Below are 18983 nucleotides of genomic sequence, written 5' to 3'. Positions count from 1 at the left end.
GATAATGATTAGTTCTCGGCTCTTACTTGCTTCTAACAATCCATTATCTTGACAATTCAACAGTTTTCCGTCTTTGTCCTATTTTTACAATACGAGACGCTACGCTTTTATCAAATTTCACTAGCGTACCACACACTTTTGTGTGTCCAAAGTTAAAAAATCATGCTACAGATATGTTAAGGTACACTAATATATTCGAGTATATGCTAAGGCACGCTGGTGAACGTTAGTCTCCCAGTACGTTATGGTTCGCTATTGGTATCATAGGCCTTAAAGAGAAAGATACTTGTGTTTGGCGCATTATTTGTACATATCTGAGCTGAACACGGAATCATATTTCCACAGCGACAGCTATTATTAATGGATTTAAAAAAACCAAAGTCTATAAACAAACATGGCCATAAACTTGTTCAGAAAACGAACGATAGGTTATAAATAATTTTAACATACAGCTTAGTAACGAGTATATTCTAGAAGAGACCTGATGCGGTTTTTAAGACATCTATCAACATCTAGATTATTTCAAATAATAAAGATATAGTGTACCTCCTTTTGAATACTCGGTATTAACTTTGATTGCAAGCTGCATAAATCTCACGTTGAAAAGAGAAAATGATAAAGAAGCGTTTTCAGCCCTTTTCTATTCAGTTTTTATTTTGTCAATAATGAAGTATTTATAGAATATTTTTTTTCTATAATAAAGGTCAGAGTGACTTTAAAAACTTCGGTCATTTTTGTTTTCCGAGATTACAAGGTTGATTAAGACATTGACAAGAATAATAGCTTAATGCAGGTCAATACACTACACGTATATGGTTAATGTGTCTATAACATTAATTAACATATATTTTAGCAACAATAGTATGTATTGGTGTAAGTTTCATGTACATATCACGTAATGTAAAGTTAACACAAATCGTATAAAGTATACAAATCATACACATTTACAGTGACCACAAGTTTCATTAATGTATGGTTTCTTCCTGAACAGTTTTTGTGATTTTTATCTGGTTATATTAACATTGGAACCCCACTACGTAATCTTACCAACCGACGTTGGCTTTGTTCAATGCAAAGTCCCCAAAATTGTTGGAAAGAAATAAGATAGGTGTTTGTGGTTAATTTGTTGTTAAATGAAACAGCAGTTTGTGTCATGACAGGAACTTGAATATCTTGTGTCGTCCTATTGTTTTAGGAAAGCGCTGTCGATATAACATAAATCTTTAATAAATGTTTAACAAAACACACGAGATATACGGATAATGGGATTTGTGTTCTATAACTGTTTTAACGAATCAACTATTAAACAATTATTTGTGTCTATGTAATTTAAGGTAATTCTAACCGTTATAAGCAATCATCAAATATTCCAGAATCCTGTAGTATAGTCATACTTACTTTCAGATACACTAGACCTCAATACAGCGAAAATCATAACAATCACATATCCACTTGAACCATTATATCCAGTCGCCATTTTATCGGCTTCACAGCAACAAGGAAGTATCGTGTATTCTAAATTTTCTATAACAAAGACGTAAATCTAGCTTGCAGCACGTACGGTACATATTGTTTTTTTACCACTATGGAGAATCTATTTACACATTCCGCATTCAATGATCATAATGTGACCGTACTATATTACTCGCTAATCAGGCAGTGAAAAAAACGGTTTTAGTGTATTATGTTTACACTCAACGTGACATGTAAGTATTTCTCAACTTACTGCCGACATTGAAAATAAACACCTAACTTTGAAATGAGAATCGGAGGGTCAGGATATCATATCGTGCTATACCAAAAAAACCTGTAGCGTACTTATTAAATGGAAGATCCTCGGTGTCCAAACTATTACAAACTACAAAGTATACTTTTCTTTTTGTTGCCATCATCTGAACATTACCTAATGCACTACAAATTACAATGACCCTACCCATTGTTTGGTCACATAGATATTGTACACTACTGGCTGTCATATCCATTGTTCCTCACTGGCTGTAATTTTATCTTTTTATTAGCTGCGTACACATAAAATATGCCGAATAACAATCAACAAAATGTTCCGAGACGCCTTCTTAGATAAAGTTAAAAACGCTAAACAAATGAAGTCATTCTTTATGACGTAATTAAGAAGAAATAGCACTAGAAAAAGGAATAAGACGATGATACTATTTTTTATAAATATTTAGAGGGTCGGTATTCAGTACATATATACGGGTTATATCCTTGTTGTCATTATTTCTGTTCCCTGTATGTCATAACGTCGTTGATGTAAAAGTACAATACGGGTATAAACGTTTACTTACTCATAAAAATATACTTGACATTAGGTTATATTTGACAGTACACTTAAACTGTAATTGTATGCGGGTAGAAATATATCGGTTAATTTCTATCCGCGTATTCGGCATACGTGGCGCGATAAATAAGCAATGACTTGAGGCACGGGTAATTGATATTTGGTATCCACAACTATAAAATTTACGATTCATTATGTATATAAAATTGTATAGGCACTGGATATCCTTGATTAAGTATATGAGTGATACAATATTAACAGTAAGCGTGTATTAGCGGTAAAAGATCCAGCAGCAGTAACCAATGGAGACGTGACTGTAATCCACATAAACATCCGTCTTACCCAGGTTAGTCTTTTCATAATTTTCTAACGATACCGGTATCCGGATCCACAAAAGGACACAAATAAGCTTTGGGTTCGTGTGAAAATACCCCGCCTTTAAAATTAATACATACATCCCTTCTAACTTCAGGCTGTTCTTAAAAGTCGCCGAGTCCGACATCTGTAGGAGTATAGCCATACACTACACTACAGTACACTACCATTACTCGTTGTGCTCACCTGTCAACTAGGATTACCATTTCAGACAATAATTCAGTACCATATCGTACCAACATACCTCCTCAGTGTAAAAACACTATACTGGTGATTTACGTCTGGTGAAGATAACTGTGTGGTTATTGAAACGTCACGTGTAATAATTTTGTTGGTTGTGTTAGAATGTTTAAACTTTGCTTACCAACCCGAAGAATATTCTTCACAATATTGTCAGCCTGGTGAATACAGAGACATGTAACTTATTAAATTTAAACATTGTTTATTAAACATCGATTGCGGAATACGTGATATAACTTCTACAAATCACTTTCGATGGTCCGAATGTAAGCGCGGTTACCTCGTCACGTCCGTGCCAGGGGTCTACCCCACCCGAACACCCTTAACGCATTGTAACGGTCGCGTGACCGACTATATGCCTGTTGCTACTCTGTGCTGCAACTAAAAATGTAGTACGGTCCGTTACCAAGTTCTATCTTGGACCCAGGCACTGTTAAACACAACAAACTAAATACTGCCGACAATATATACAAATAAATGGCTTGTCTACTTGACTCATAATCACATGTTAACAACCATGATCCGATTCATTTACACCTGGTAAATACAACAACTGAATAACCTTGAGCACCCTGTATCTTTGATACCACAGGTCTAAGTAAAGAGGCTGATTCACTATGACAGTCAGTTCCTCGTGTACAAAGTACACATTATCACGACACCTGTGACTACAATACCGAGTCACCCTTTTACCACGGCACCGAGTGCTTTGGCAAACCTTGTCTCATTGTTCGAGCAACACGCCGCCCTGTGTTACTGAACACCTGGTATCGAACTGACACCCCGTTACCCTGTACTCGTCAGTACGTCACCCTGTACTGCAGTACCCTGTAACGTATACCCCATAGTGAAAGCAACAGTGGAACCCCGGCTTACTCAGCTGGGCCCAAACTTATTCAGCTTGGTCACTGACAGAACCTTGCCGAAGCAGAGATTCGCCTCTTACATCGTGCTCCCCATTGACAATCATTCTGAACTACTTAACTTAGAATCAGTAAATTATTCCTGGTATACAGAATTTCAATAATTAAATACTTATTTATTTCAACTGTAATCAACTTTTAATTTGCTAATATATCTTTCCTACATGTAACTGTAAAATTAGAAACTATTTACAATATTCCAGACCTGCACATTGATTAGTCATTAATTAATTAATGAATCATCATAAACTTCCGGAAATCAAGGGGAATAACTCTAATCAAAATATCTTACATAATAATCATTCGCTTCAGCATTTTGACTTGGGCTACATGCTATTGATGATTCTATGGACACGTCAGAGGACATGCAATGAAATTGTGACACAGCACTCAGTGAATTTAAATTCGCTTTACGCTTTTGAAGTTCATAATACTATTTTAACCAGAGTCGAAAACTTTACAATGATACAGTGATAAAACATGAGGCATGATAACCACTCGACCATCAAGGCCCTCTACAGGGATGGTTATCAATGCGTCCACATGATATACCGACACATAACAACTGGTGAAGTGTCTCTGTCCCAACCGGTCATGTAGAACACTCGAACTGTGGTAGTAAAACTATCTCCTAAGAGAGAAGATGATGAGAGCAGATGGAACGTTATCTTCCATTAATGATTGAATTGACAAACACAAAGAGACAAAACAAATGAATAGAAGAAGTACAAACTGATTTGTATGTGTAAATGAGTAAGCGTGTATGGGTCCTATATATATTTATACAATCTTTGTTCTACTTCGAGGGTGGGACAACGGAATAACAAGCACTGGAATATCAAAATATACATATAAAGTCATTCCGACAGAATAATAACAATTATATTTCTTTCTATTTATTTATATCATATAGGCATACTCTTACCTTCATATGTAGTTATTTTACACCGGAAGAACACTGATAGCGTCCTGTCCTAACGCTTTTATTCAATCTCTTCCGACAGATGCATTTGCGCGTGTTTGTAACATCTGTTGCCGGTGTCTTGGTTATCAGGCTCGTCGAAAACTAACGAATATAGAAATATGGCAAGCAACAGGCATGGTACAAGGTATGTCGTACATCTTCTCGGAACATTAGGTGTTTTTTACTGGGTCACCCCGACGGTATACTATAGTGGCGGTGTTACGGTTTGGAGATGCTTTGATCAGAATTGTAAACAACACTTACATGTTCTCGATGGCATTTTGAATACGCAAAGGTACCGTGATCATATCCTACAGCCCTTAATTGTTCCTCATCTCGATACCCATGCGTTAGAATATCGTCCCATCCTGATGGAGGATGATGTGAGACCGCACAGGGCTCGCCTAGTACAAGAGTATCTCCAGACAGAGCTCATAGAGACTATCCCATGGCCTGCAATGTAGCCAGTTGTGCAGCCCATTGGGCATGTGTGAGACTTTCTCGGACAGACAGTCAATTTACGGGTTCAAAAATGCCGAAATATTGCAGAATTACGAGCAGAATGGCAGTTATTACCTCAAAATCAATTTCGACGTCTGGTCCATGGCATGAGACGAATTGTACCGGAAGTGCATATGTTACACCGCATATTGACAAGGGTATGGTCATTAAAACTTTTTGATGAGTTTTTTGCGTTGGGCCAAGTTTAAGAAAATGACATTACATGGATTGTTCTTGTGAAAAAAATAACTTAATTGATTATCCTCCTCCCTGTCGAAAACAGACTTGACATAATTTTAAAATTTCTTTACATATTTTACATCTACATGTATTGCCCAACCACATATTAAACATTTGAAATTAATGTGCTCTGAAACATTTACCTCTGTATGAAATCTGTGCCCACCACAAGGACAATGTAAATCGGGTTTCGAATAGCGGTATTAACGACACAGGTACGCGGTTTGTGATAAAGATAACGCTAACACTATGAATATCGAAACATCAGGACAAATAATTTACTTGGTTGTTTTAGATAACTATTCATATACCTTTTCTTACCAATACGAAGCTACCCTGCAGGTAGGGCGTAAGAATTGTACCTGCTGCCCTTATTGCGTGATCGTACAAGGCGACTAAATTTAGAATCTTACCGTTTCATTCTTCCTTTCTTACTTTCTTCTTCCTTACGTCTCCCTTGACACCGTCTCACTTTTGGCCTTCGGTTGAGTGCTCGCTCCTGTGAGGTAGGCTCTCGGTTTTTTCCCCTGACCGAGACACACCACAATCTATGAAAGTGGTACTTTATGCTTCTGCTTATCGCTCAGCATTAAGGGAGGGATGACACTGGTTCACCCGTTGCCAGTAAATTGTGATCGGGTGGGATGTGTTCGGCAGCAAAACAAACCAACATGAAGAATATCTTTCACAATATCGTGGGTCTGGTAAATATAGGTTTGTATGTCTTTTCACTCGTACAGGAAGTCAGTGTAATATTAAAGACACTGGGCTTTGTTTTGGTTGGTACCAACGTTTTATTTCAAAGTAACATATAATATTGCGCCGTGATAAAAATAATTAATAACTGTTATAGTTGTTAATATAAAGTATTGTGAAATATACCGTTGCGACACATGTTACTGATCATTGTTTATAAACACTGGCGATAAATAGGGTTAGAAATGTGATGAAACATTCTTCTCTGCTGAATCAAAACTGCAAATAGAGAATATTTGCATGTTTTATTTCAATTTTAAATTTTTAAATAACCTTGATTTGAAAGATGATTAAGGCTGAGCAATAATCGGTTTTTTTTTTTATGACAGCTGTAATTGCGCTCCGTAATTCGAAATGCTAGGGGGGGGGGGCGCTTTCGACATGGCAAAATGTGCCTACTAAAACATTGTTAACATCAGATAAGAAGCCATGTTGAATTACTTCTAACATCAAATATGGGACAAGGAAGTTATCCTATCCGTGTATACAAAACAGTCTGCCTCTTCATTGGAAGACATACATACAAAAACACGACCAAATGGTATAGAAATAACAATAGGACACACAAGAAGTTTTTAACATTTCATTTTGTTTATTGATTTTCATAACATACACAGTACAATTACACTGGACAAAACTAAACCTCACATTACAATACAAACACTATACATTACAATGATTGCATGCTTATCACACTTGACTGTATTGCTATATAATAAATTCAACATATATGTATAGATGAGGTGAAAAGAAATACACATGCAACATTTGCAAATCAAGACCATTATCCATCTAGGTTATAATATGTATATCACAAAAACTGTCAAGCGATTAAGATTGTTCTCCCTTTTCAAATAAGGAATGCGATCCACTCCATCGTGTAAGGAACTTAGTATATTTACTTTTTGATTTATATAGAAACTTTTCAATCTCATAGTATAGGCATATATCCTTTGGACGGCCGTAACGTATTTATGCGTAATTATGCATATGCCCCATTTCATGCACCCTTCTGGAGCCCCACTGAGACCGTTGAAAACTAAATACTAGTTTTTTGAAAAGAAGATGTTCATCCCTATATAGCATGTCAATATCGATTCGGTCATTGCATTAGTGACGTCACAAATCACCTTTAAACATGCCCAAATAAGTCAAAAATTGAGGTCTGAAACCCGGATTTTAGTGTGTGCCCGGAAACCTGTCGTTGTGAGCTTAATTATCAAGATACAGACATGCAGATGGTCTTAAACGATAGAAGAGATATCAAAGTAAGAGAAAATAGAGAGAAAGGGGAAAGGAAGGGGAAAATAGCACCGATTTCAAAAAAAAAAAAAAAAAAAAAAAAAAAAAACAAGTCCCACGCGCAGGTTTCTGCCTTCCATGACCCGTGCGTGGTGACCTTTAGGGGACTTCCGGTGACTGTTTTTACTTGTTTGTAGTGTGTGCTGTTTGTTATCATCGTGAAAATGGCATCAAACCGTAATCTAGATGCAAACTGCTTTCATAGATGGCATTTGTAATAACCTACTATCAAAATTGAGTAAAGTTCGAATCCTGCCGGCCGTCGAAAGGATATGAGATTTAAGAACTTTAAAAACAAACCGAGCTTTTTTTAGTTCTCAATGATATACATATTGTTTAAAAAGTAGTAACATCATGTTAATCCTATTGTTATGGCGACCATGTAAGCCAAGCAGTATTGATAATGAAGATACACTTACATTAAAAGTAGTTTTTTTCACAAAGCCATTTCTCAAATTCCATACGAAGCTTGGTTATCATTGAACATTCGTAAAATAAGGGTTTACAATGTTGGAATTTTCTTTTAAAGATGGAAAAGATTTAATTATCGTTCTCTTTAATCCTTCAAACAAATTAAAAGGAGGCTGGAATTGATAAAACTGACAAAATTTGGGATAAAAAAACCCACCTGTCTTCATCCAACACATCACGAATAGTTATGATACCTCTGTTATACCAATCACTCCAGTATACTGTATTTTTATCAATAGTAATAATAGAGTTGAACCATAATGGTTCTTTCAAGATATACATGTCATTGGGAGGGAAAATTTTCTTTATCTCTGAAAGTATAAGAAAAACTTCTTTCCAGAATAAAATACAAGTTCTTTTTGATAATAATTTAAAGAATTAAAAAAAGAAGTTTGTCCAAATATCTCGGTCATTTCAACGGTTGCACAACCCGTTTTTTAAAGCATGACTCAACATCACTTGATTCCACATTCTGTTCTACTCAGCTCATCAAATTGTTAAATGATTTAAACTTTATATATGCATTATCATATTTGTTTCCATTTACTTCCAGTATTTCCTTTTGGTTATTATATATGTTGTGACCGTGTTTGTTTTATGTGTGTATAGTCTTCATAAATAACCCATTTTAAAATAACGAAGGGACATATGAGAACTAAAGCAAGAGTATGTTGATTTTAACACTATAAGTTTATTTATTAGTAATAAAATAATCAGGAGAATTAAGAAAAGGTGATTAGCCAATATCGAAACAAATACAATTATTATTAACACTTTTTATACTAGTAGGTGAATTATTTGATAAATGCATTTAGTACAAACGTAAAATATTCCGCCATTCGATCCTGAGAGAATGTATACAAATCATCATAATCTAGCATCCTGTTGGCATTGATTTGAAAAGGTCCGTTTTTGAAGTTTCACGTTAATGTTTATTTCCCCCTACAACAAGTTATAGGATTTGTTGCTTCTTTGGAATACGTAAAGCGTTTCTCTTTTTCCTTTTGGAATCCAGATGTCATTCGTGTGGGGTAATGTCCATCTCATATATATGTGGAAGTTCGACCTGACGCTGGTCAATGGACGTATAACCGGTGTCTTGGTCAGATTGGTCTGAAAAGAAAGGATGTAAGTAGGAAATTAATACAAGGAGAAACAATGGCCTAAACATAAGTGACTTTTCTGAAAATCTTGCTAATTAGCTTAATTAATTAATGAACGGTATAATGAAGTTAATCATTCGTTAACGTATATTTTCAATAAATCTATGGTCTAAATACTAATAGCTGTAAGAGTTACAGTTTTATTATATAGTCGTTTTGAGGGTTTAAACTTAAATGTTGTTGAGGTAAGACTACGCAAAACATTTATCAACGATGAATTAATCCACATAATGGAACAGCTGTGACCGTGATCAGTTGATATGTTCAGGTCACAGGGTCTAGTACCTAGTACTATATAAAAGGACAGGGGAACCAATGATTTGCTTGGAAGAGGTACACGTACCTCTACAAACAACATTCGTATTCCGTCAAATATGACTAAAGGTGTACATATTTAATGCCAATAATTTCTGAAATAAAGGCAATGTCCGGAAAGAGGCAAAATTGTCCCAAGGAAAAAGTAAAAAATAAGCTAAAGCATGCAATTTGAATATGTGTGCGACTAAAGAGTTGAAGACTCATAGTTTTGTAAAGTAAAACTTTGATATGAAGAAAACATGGTCAATATAAGTCGTGATACGCATAATGTTGTATTTCGTGGGCATTTCTGGTAGTTTTAATTGTGTCTCAAGTATTTTACAAAACCATTTTGGAAAAATAGAAACGATTTCATACAATTCATCAACTGTTAAAATTCCCTCTTGTAACATCCATAGGGCCAACATGAAAAATTAAAAATAAAGATATAAAAAACTATGCTTTCGCTCATGATGATAGTAATATACAAAACGAGAATTCCCATTCAAAATCCGGAGATAATACAATGCAAACATCTTTATTGAATATGGATGTATATTAAATATTATCCAAATACAAAGCGGTGTTGTGGAATTTCTTAATTTGTCATGATTTTATATCGCTACAACATCGTTATTTGTATAATAAAACACATTTTCTTTCCGCGTAATTCTTATCCGGAAAATCATTACTGCTGTTGTTTTTCGACTGCTAGAATCCCGGACATCGCAAATACAACATTTACTTTGGAAGCATTTGATTACTAGAATGATTTGCAGTAACCATCCTCCTTCACCATTTGTTGCTGGACATTACCATCAAGTGTCAGGTATGCAACAGGTAATATAGTGTTTGGTGTATGTCCGATATCAAACTTAAATCGGAGAAAGCACACCTGGCCCCGCGCAGACGACCAGTCCCTTTATATATCCCGCGACTATGGGTCTAGTACCTCAGTGAGGATGGGGAGTACAATATTAGGATGAATAATGATGTCAAAGGTTAACTACGCATCCAGGTTCAAAGCTGTTCTCACTAGCTCCAAAGGATACTTATTGTGGAGAGTTTACAACCCTGCAGTAATCAGTGGATGGTACCAGGAGCCAGAGTTGTTGGAACAGGTGCACTTGTTGCTGCTGTAATTTGGAATCTTCGGTATGCCCGCCATGTTACTACAGTGTGAGGTAAGTCAAGGACTGGTTTGTTTATATAGAGGATGCTGCCAATGTTCCAGTACCTGTGAACGAGTCTGAAAACGAGGTTGATAACGATCCAGAAGAGTAACTTTCAGCTCCTTTAGACTTTTTACTGGATGTTTTCCATTCAGATGGTTAGAAATATTATACTACCTGAATGTACAAGTAAGAGTACCTCTTCAAAGTAAATCATAGGCTCTCTTGTCCTTTTATATATACATGTGTAGTAGATACAGTATACACATGTATACATAGCAGACTTTAATACTATGTTACTAGTACCTGGGGTTCATGTCAACATTTAGTGACGTCATAATAGTCACGTTTTGGATATAATTTTATCACTGAAGCAAAACCTCTTTACCTCAGACAACAGGGAACCCAATTTAATGGTTCAAAAATAAGGGTATTTCGAGTCATCAGAGATAAACAGTAACATCTATATCTCAAACTATTAAGAACCATGCAGTTCGAAGAAAAATGTAGTCATTGACAAATGCTTTTCTTAAACAATAAAGATAGAAAACCTCAAGTAAATTACCTTTAAGATGGACATGCTTTAATACTATACATGATGACATGGGAATATATTTCTATTCGGGGATTAAGATGTATTCGACGGAGAACGGTTGAAGCTATCTGGCGTTTTTTTTTTTTTTTTGTTGTTTTTGCACGAGATATATAAAAGTACGAAAAAAACCTTAAAACGTTTACGGCAAAATACAAAACTGCGTTGATTCTGGAATAAAAATTCTAACACCAATTTTAGATGCAGTATACATATTGCTTGATGTAAATAATCTTACGACCGATGGTGTCACCAGACAAAAAGATCAGACTGGTATCGATAGATCTCAGGTTTTGTTTGATTTTTGTTTTGTTTTTCTTTTGTTAAAACCAGCAAATAAAAGGAGTATTGATGTGGGACTTTCACGGCAAATTGGTGATAAAGAAAATATTTTGCATGAAGAAAACTTAGTGTCAACTGCATATTGTATGCTGTTTAGGACAGACGACTTTCTTGGGTCATGGTAATTTCAGAGGACAAAGGTCAAATGATTGAAATGACAATATCAATTATTTAAGTCCTCCTACTTTAGAGTAGAAGTAATACATTTTGCAGTTTTTTTTCTTCTCGACATGAGTTTTTAATATCAATTTAGAAAATTTCATCATTATTTATGTTATTTATCATTTTAAGTTTTATTATTTGAGCATTAATGTTTAATGAATTTTCTTAAAACTTCCTTTTGCAACCATTTGATTGCTTGAGAAGCAATAGAGTGCATGTTTAAGATAATTACATCATAGTGTTATATGGTCTGGTTGGTGATACGAATAATTGAAACCATATAAAGTAACCCCAGGAAGTAATCATCTAAATCGGGTTATGTCAGATCGACAGACAGCGTTAAACATCAATCTCAAGCTATCAAATGGTTAGAAGAGAAACCGTTCTTATGATGTTCATGTCCAAACGTTTACCTGTACCCTTATTGGTTGAATTCCTTTCCTTGTCTTTTTTTCTGTAAATAGAAAAAAAAATATTATCTATAAATAGAAAAAAAAATATACAGACAAAGTCATCATGCGCTAACGTAATATCAGTCTTACTTTAAGTTTTATATTCTCGATGCTGTTTTGAAGGTTGCAGAATTAATATAGGCTTTTGAATACTGAAAAGAACAGCTCATTTAAACGTAAGTATAAAAAGAACTCCATCATAATTTCCTCACATAATTATGTTGATAATAAAATATATTATGATCGAAATTATACTTATATAAAAGATAACTGTTTTTTTCTCTCTAAATGTTGTGTTTAAGGATTGAAGACGATAATAATTTGGTCTATTGATGTAAATAACCTGGTAGCTAGTGCTCGAAGGGTCCGAGGTTCGAGTTCCGGTTTGACCGGCATTCGAAATACTTACAAACGCAGATATTTCACTATGATGATGATCGTCGCAACAACAAAAAGTCCACAAACAGCAGACAATACAGCTATTATGATGTCTTTAGTATCGCCTGTAAAACAATATCACGGCCGGGAAAATGATTGGCTACATACAAAAACACATTCAATGCTGCGGAAACACAAAATGAAAATTTCTCTTCATACAGGCATTTTAACTTGCATTGACTATAAACTTATTTCATTTTGTTTCCATTTTGCCCTCGGTCGTTATGAGTGTAATATAACCTTGACCTTGTGAATAGGCAATTATAACATCATTTGTAGAACAGTAATGCTAACATATCTTTGAATACTTTATACTGAGATTTTAGCAAACGATAAATCCAGAACATAATCCAAAATATACAACTAAATAATATAACAAAAATACAGAAATTTAAAGATGTTTGCGGTTAAAAGCAAACTGAGAAGAAACAAACGCGGGTACCCATTCTGTATAAACGATTCTAACCTGGTGAGTGTTCAGTGATAGGCGAATCTAGAAAAGAAAGGTAAGAAAAGTAAAAACAACGCAGAAAACCAACATAGAACCCATAAACAATGTGACGTCAACGTAATACGTCACTTTGAACACTGTTTAATAATGTATAACAACGTATAACTTACATAAATATAGTAATGAGCAACGAAATGAAACGCAACATTAACCCAAACGTGCGGTTAACATAAAATTGAGCGTGGACACGCGGGGTATCCATTCTTGTACATACAATTCTTACCTGACGAGTGACCAGTGATAGGCGAATCTAGAAATGAAACGTAAGAAAAGTAAAACAACTCAGAAACACAACGTAGAACACATAAACAATGTTACGTCAACGAAATGCGTCACTTTGAACACTTTTATCTTACATAAAATACAGTAATGAGCAACGAAATGAAACGCAACATTAACCCAAATAACATAAAATTGAGCGGGGACACGCGGGTATCCATTCTTGTACAAACAATTCTTACCTGACGAGTGTTTTCAGTGATAGGCGACTCTAAAATGAAAAATAATAGAAGAAAATTCGCTATTTGCACAGCATTGCATTTCAAAAACCTTTAAATAAACTTTATTTACTTTACATCGATTGAGAAACAATTTATACAATTTATGTAAATCACTCTTGATGGCCCGGATGTAGGCTAGCGAGGGGTCTTAAAGTGTGGAGGAAACCGGTATGCCCGGAGAAAACCCACGTGATCGGGCCGGAGACCCCTAACCTTGTGCGGCTTAACCACTACTATACCCGATCATCTTATCGCTGTAAGCAAATAATTGTGATACCCCGGGTTTATTTAATAATCTGAAGACATAATTATACTCATTTATGTAAACACACGGATAGGTACATACCGGTGGTAAGACAGTGTCCATCTTCTTTATTACAATTCCATCTTTACAGGATTCCGGACAATCGGCTCCACACACACTATTTACCACTACTTCCCGGGATAACATTCTGTATATTAGAACTATATGATATGATCACGGTCATTCATACGACACAATATTTTGTCAAAGTAAATTATACTGTCAAAGTAAAATTGCTGAGTGAATTAGCGACCTGAATTTTGATCTTATTCTTGCTGCAGATTTGCTGAATATTTTTCAATTATGCATAGTGAGAAGATATTCAATACAATTTTGCAGCTAGAAATAGAACCGAAATGCGGAGTGCAATCCATTCAGCAATTTTACTTTTGACAGGATAATTTATTTTACAAAAAATAATGTGTTTTGTACATAAAATTATTTTGTAGTAACTATCTTTTATCACATGTGTTGGCATATTTAGGTGTAAAATCGTGCAACGTTTTTATTTTCAGTTTTTATTTTTTTAATTTTCATTTTAATCAATCTTTTCTTTAATTACGAGAAACGCATCCAGCTGTGAAATAATCAAGATATTGATTAAGTTCTCGGCTCTTACTTGCTTCTAACTCATCCATTTATCTTGACTCAATTCAAACAGTTTTCCGTCTTTGTTCCTCATTTTTACCAATACGAGGACGCTACGCTTTTATCAATTTTCACTAGCGTACCACACTTTTGTGTGTCCAAAGTTAAAAAATTCATGCTACAGATATGTTAAGGTACACTAATATATTCGAGTATATGCTAAGGCACGCTGGTGGAACGTTAGTCTCCCAGTACGTTATGGGTTTCGCTATTGGATATACTTAGGCCTTAAAAGAGAAAGATACTTGTGTTTGGCGCATTATTTGTACATATCTGAGCTGAACACGGAATCATATTTCCACTGCGACAGCTATTATTAATGGATTTAAAAAAAACCCAAAGTCTATAAAACATAACATGGCCATAAACTTGCTTTCAGAAAAACGAAACCGAATAGGTTATAAATAATTTTAACATACAGCTTAACGTATCGAGTATATTCTAGAAGAGACCTGATGCGGTTTTTAAGACATCTATCAAACCATCTAGATTATTTCATTATAATTAAGATATTGTGTACCTTCTTTTGAATACTCGGTATTAAACTTTGTGATTATGCAAGCTCCGAGCTGTATAAAAATCTCACGTTGAAAAGAGAAAATGATAAAAAAGCGTTTCAGCCCTTTTCTATTCAGTTTTTATTTTGTCAATAATGAAGTATTTATAGAATATTTTTTTTCTCTAATTAAAGGCCAGAGTGACTTTTAAAAACTTTCGGTCATTTTTGTTTTTTCCGAGATTACAAGGTTGATTAAGACATTGACAAGAATAATAGCTTAATGAAGGTCATATACACTACACATATATGGTTAAATGTATCTATAACATTAATTAACATATAGTTTCAGCAACAATATTATGTATTGGTGTAAGTTTCATGTAACTTATCACGTAATCTTTAAAGTTAACAAAATCGTATAAAGTATTACAAATCATACACATTTACAGTGACACACAAGTTTCATTAATGTATGGTTTCTTCCCAGAACAGTTTTTGTGATTTTTATCTCTGGTTACATTTACATTGGAACCCCACTACGTAATCTTACCAACGACGTTGGCTTTGTTCAAATGCAAAGTCCCCAAAATTGTTGGAAAGAAATAAGATAGGTGTTTGGGGTTAATTTGTTGAAACAGCAGTTCGTGTGATATCAGGAACTTGAATATCTTGTGTCGCCTATTGTTTTAGGAAAGCGCTGTCGATATAAGATAAATCTTTATTAAAAGTTTAAACAAAAAACAAACAAGGTATACGGATAATGTGATCTTCGTGCTCTATAACTGTTTTAACGAATCAACTATTAAACAATTATTTGTGTCTATGTAATTTAAGGTAATTCTAACCGTTATAAGCAATCATCAAATATTCCAGAATCCTGTAGTATAGTCATACTTACTTTCAGATACACTAGACCTCAATACAGCGAAAATCATAACAATCACATATCCACTTGAACCATTATATCCAGTCGCCATTTTATCGGCTTCACAGCAACATGGAAGTATCGTTTGTATTCTAAATTTTCTATAAAAAGACGTAATTATCTAGTTGCACACGGGTGTACATATTTGTTTTTTTACCACTATGGATCTTATTTACACATTCCGCATTCAATGATTCATAATGTGACGTACTATATACTCGCCAATCAGCAATAAACAACGGTTTTAGTGGTTTCTCTATTATGTTTACACCTCAACGTGACATGTAAAGTATTCTCAACTTACTCCGACATTTAGAATAATACCCTTACTTTGAAAATGAGATCGGAAGGTCAGAGGGTCAGGCGTATCATTTCAGGATATCGTGCTATACCAAAAAAACCTGTTTGCAGTACTTATTAAATGGAAGATCCTCGGTTAAACCTTGTCTAAACTATTACAAACAAAGTATATTTATTTGTTGTTGCCATCATCTGGTGTAACATTACCTAATGCACTACAACATTACAATGACCCTACCCATTGTTTGGTCACATAGATATTGTACACTACTGGCTGTCATATCTATTGTTCCTCACTGGCTGTAATTTTATCTTTTTGTTAGCTGCGTACACATAAAATATGCCGAATAACAATCATCAAAATGTTCCGAGACGCCTTCTTAGATAAAGTCAAAAACGCTAAACAAATGAAGTCATTCTTTATGACGTAATTAAGAAGAAATAGCACTAGAAAAAGGAATAAGACGATGATATATATTTTTTATAAATATTTAGAGGGTCAGTATTCAGTACACATATACGGGTGATATCCCTGTTGTCGATTATTTTTGTTCCCTGTACGTCATAAACATCGTGATGTAAAAGTACAATGTGGGTATGAACGTTTACTATTTCACAAATATAGACTTTACGTCAGGTTACATTTGACAGTACACTTAAACTGTAATTGTATGTGTGTAGGAATATTATCAGTTAATTTCTATCCGCGTATTCGGCATAAGTGGCGAGAAGATAAATATACAATGACTTGAGGCACGGGTAATTGATAGCTGGTATCTAAAATGTGTATTTAAGATGTACATTTATATGCACTGTATATGTACTGGTTATCTTGGTAAATATAGGTGATACAATGGCTGTAAGCGTTGATAGGATAACGATCCATCAGCCGTAACCATGGAGACGTGTCTTAATCAACATAAACATCCGTGATACCAAGGTAGTCTATGATTATGTTTTAACAATACCGGTACTGATCAAGAAAAGGGACCAAATAAGCTTTGGTTTACGGTGATTTCCAAATTTTGATTTAAAGCCCGCTTTTTAAAATTAATACTACATCCTACATTCAACACGTCTGTTCAATGACCAGCCGAGTTGACTTCTGTAGGATTATATCCTTAAACTACACTGCAATACACTACCATTACTCGCTGCGCTCACCTGTCAACTAGGGTTACCATTTCAGACAATGATTCAGTACCATCTCGTACCTAACATACCTCCTCAGTGTTAAAAAACACTATAATGATGGTGAAGATTATCAGAGTTGTTATTGAAACGTCACGTGTAATAATTTTGTAGGTTGTGTTATAATGTTTAAGCTTTGCTTACCAACCTGAAGAATATTTTACACAATATTGTCAGCCTGGTAAATACAGTGACATGTAACTTACTTGAATTTAAACTTTATCTATTTATCATCGATTGCGGAATACGTGATATAACTTATACAAATCACTTTCGATGGTCTGAATATAAGCGCGGTTACCTCGTCACGTCTGTGCCAGGGGGTCGAACTCGGGCCGGCTAGGTGAAAGGCGTGTGGCTTAATCACTACAACACCCGATCCCCATTAACGCATTTATTTTTTTTGACTTGAACTTCATGCTATTGATGAGTCTACGGACATTTCAACGGACATGCAATCAAATTGTGACACAACACTCAGTGAATTTAAATTCGCTTTGCGCTTTTAAAGTTCATAATATTATCTAAACCAGAGTCAAAAAATTACAATGATTTATTTTTAGCACTAGGCAATTGTTCTACGTTTAAACGGTTAAGAGGAAGTGATGAAACATGAGGCATGATAACCACTCGACCATCAAGACCCTCTACAGGGATGGTAATCAATGCGTCCACATGACATACCGACACATAACAACTGGTGAAGTGTCTCTGTCCCAACCGGTCATTGCGGAACACTCGAACTGTGGTATGTAAAACTCTCTCCTAAGAGAGAAGATGATGTGAGAGCAGATGGAACGTTATCTTCCATTAATGATTGAATTGACAAACACAAAGAGACAAAACGAATGAATATAGAAGAAATACAAACTGATTTTTATGCGTAAAGAGTAAGACTGCATGGGTCTTAAATATATTTATACAATCTTTGTTTTACTTCGAGGTTGGGACAACAGAATCACAAGCACTGGAATATAAATATATACATATACAGTCATTCCGACAGAATCATAACAAACATGTTAGATTTCTTTCTATTTACTTATATCATATAGGCATACTCTTACCTTCAGATGTAGTTATTTTACGCCAGAAGAATACTGATAGCGTCCTGTCCTAACGTTTTTATTCAATCTCTTCCGACAGTTGCATTTGCGCGTGTTTGTTACACCTGTGGCCGGTGTCTTGGTGATCAGGCTCGTCGAAAACTAACGAATATAGAAATATGGCAAGCAACAGGCATGGTACAAGGTATGTCGTGCATCTTCTCGGAACATTAGGTGTTGGCGAAGGATCCATTGGATTGACGAAAGCCGTTTTTTTACTGGGTCCCCCCGATGGCATACTATAGTGGCAGTGTTACGGTTTGGAGATGCTTTTCTCAGAACTGTAAACTAAACTTACATGTTCTCGATG

The 18983-nt window shown here is 35.0% G+C and overlaps 1 protein-coding gene and 1 long non-coding RNA gene across 3 annotated transcripts in view; both read right to left on the bottom strand.

The window, feature by feature from the left end:
• The window catches only part of LOC138326222 (uncharacterized), an 89430-nt gene that overhangs the window by 28204 nt on the left and 42243 nt on the right, over positions 1-18983 (bottom strand). The window lies entirely within an intron of this gene.
• LOC138325036 (uncharacterized) lies at positions 8926-13383 on the bottom strand. 2 transcript variants are annotated; one of them, XR_011208724.1, is made up of 4 exons: positions 13156-13383; positions 12661-12754; positions 12213-12253; positions 8926-9184 (listed from the first exon to the last, which is right to left on the bottom strand). It is a non-coding gene; the product is annotated as an uncharacterized lncRNA (long non-coding RNA). The 2 variants fall into 2 exon arrangements; XR_011208723.1 differs by lacking the exon at positions 13156-13383 and having other exon boundaries at positions 12661-13074.

This window comes from Argopecten irradians, chromosome 6 (assembly GCF_041381155.1).
Source record: "Argopecten irradians isolate NY chromosome 6, Ai_NY, whole genome shotgun sequence".
Lineage (NCBI taxonomy): Eukaryota > Metazoa > Mollusca > Bivalvia > Pectinida > Pectinidae > Argopecten > Argopecten irradians.
This window is presented reverse-complemented; position numbering and strand designations above follow the sequence as displayed.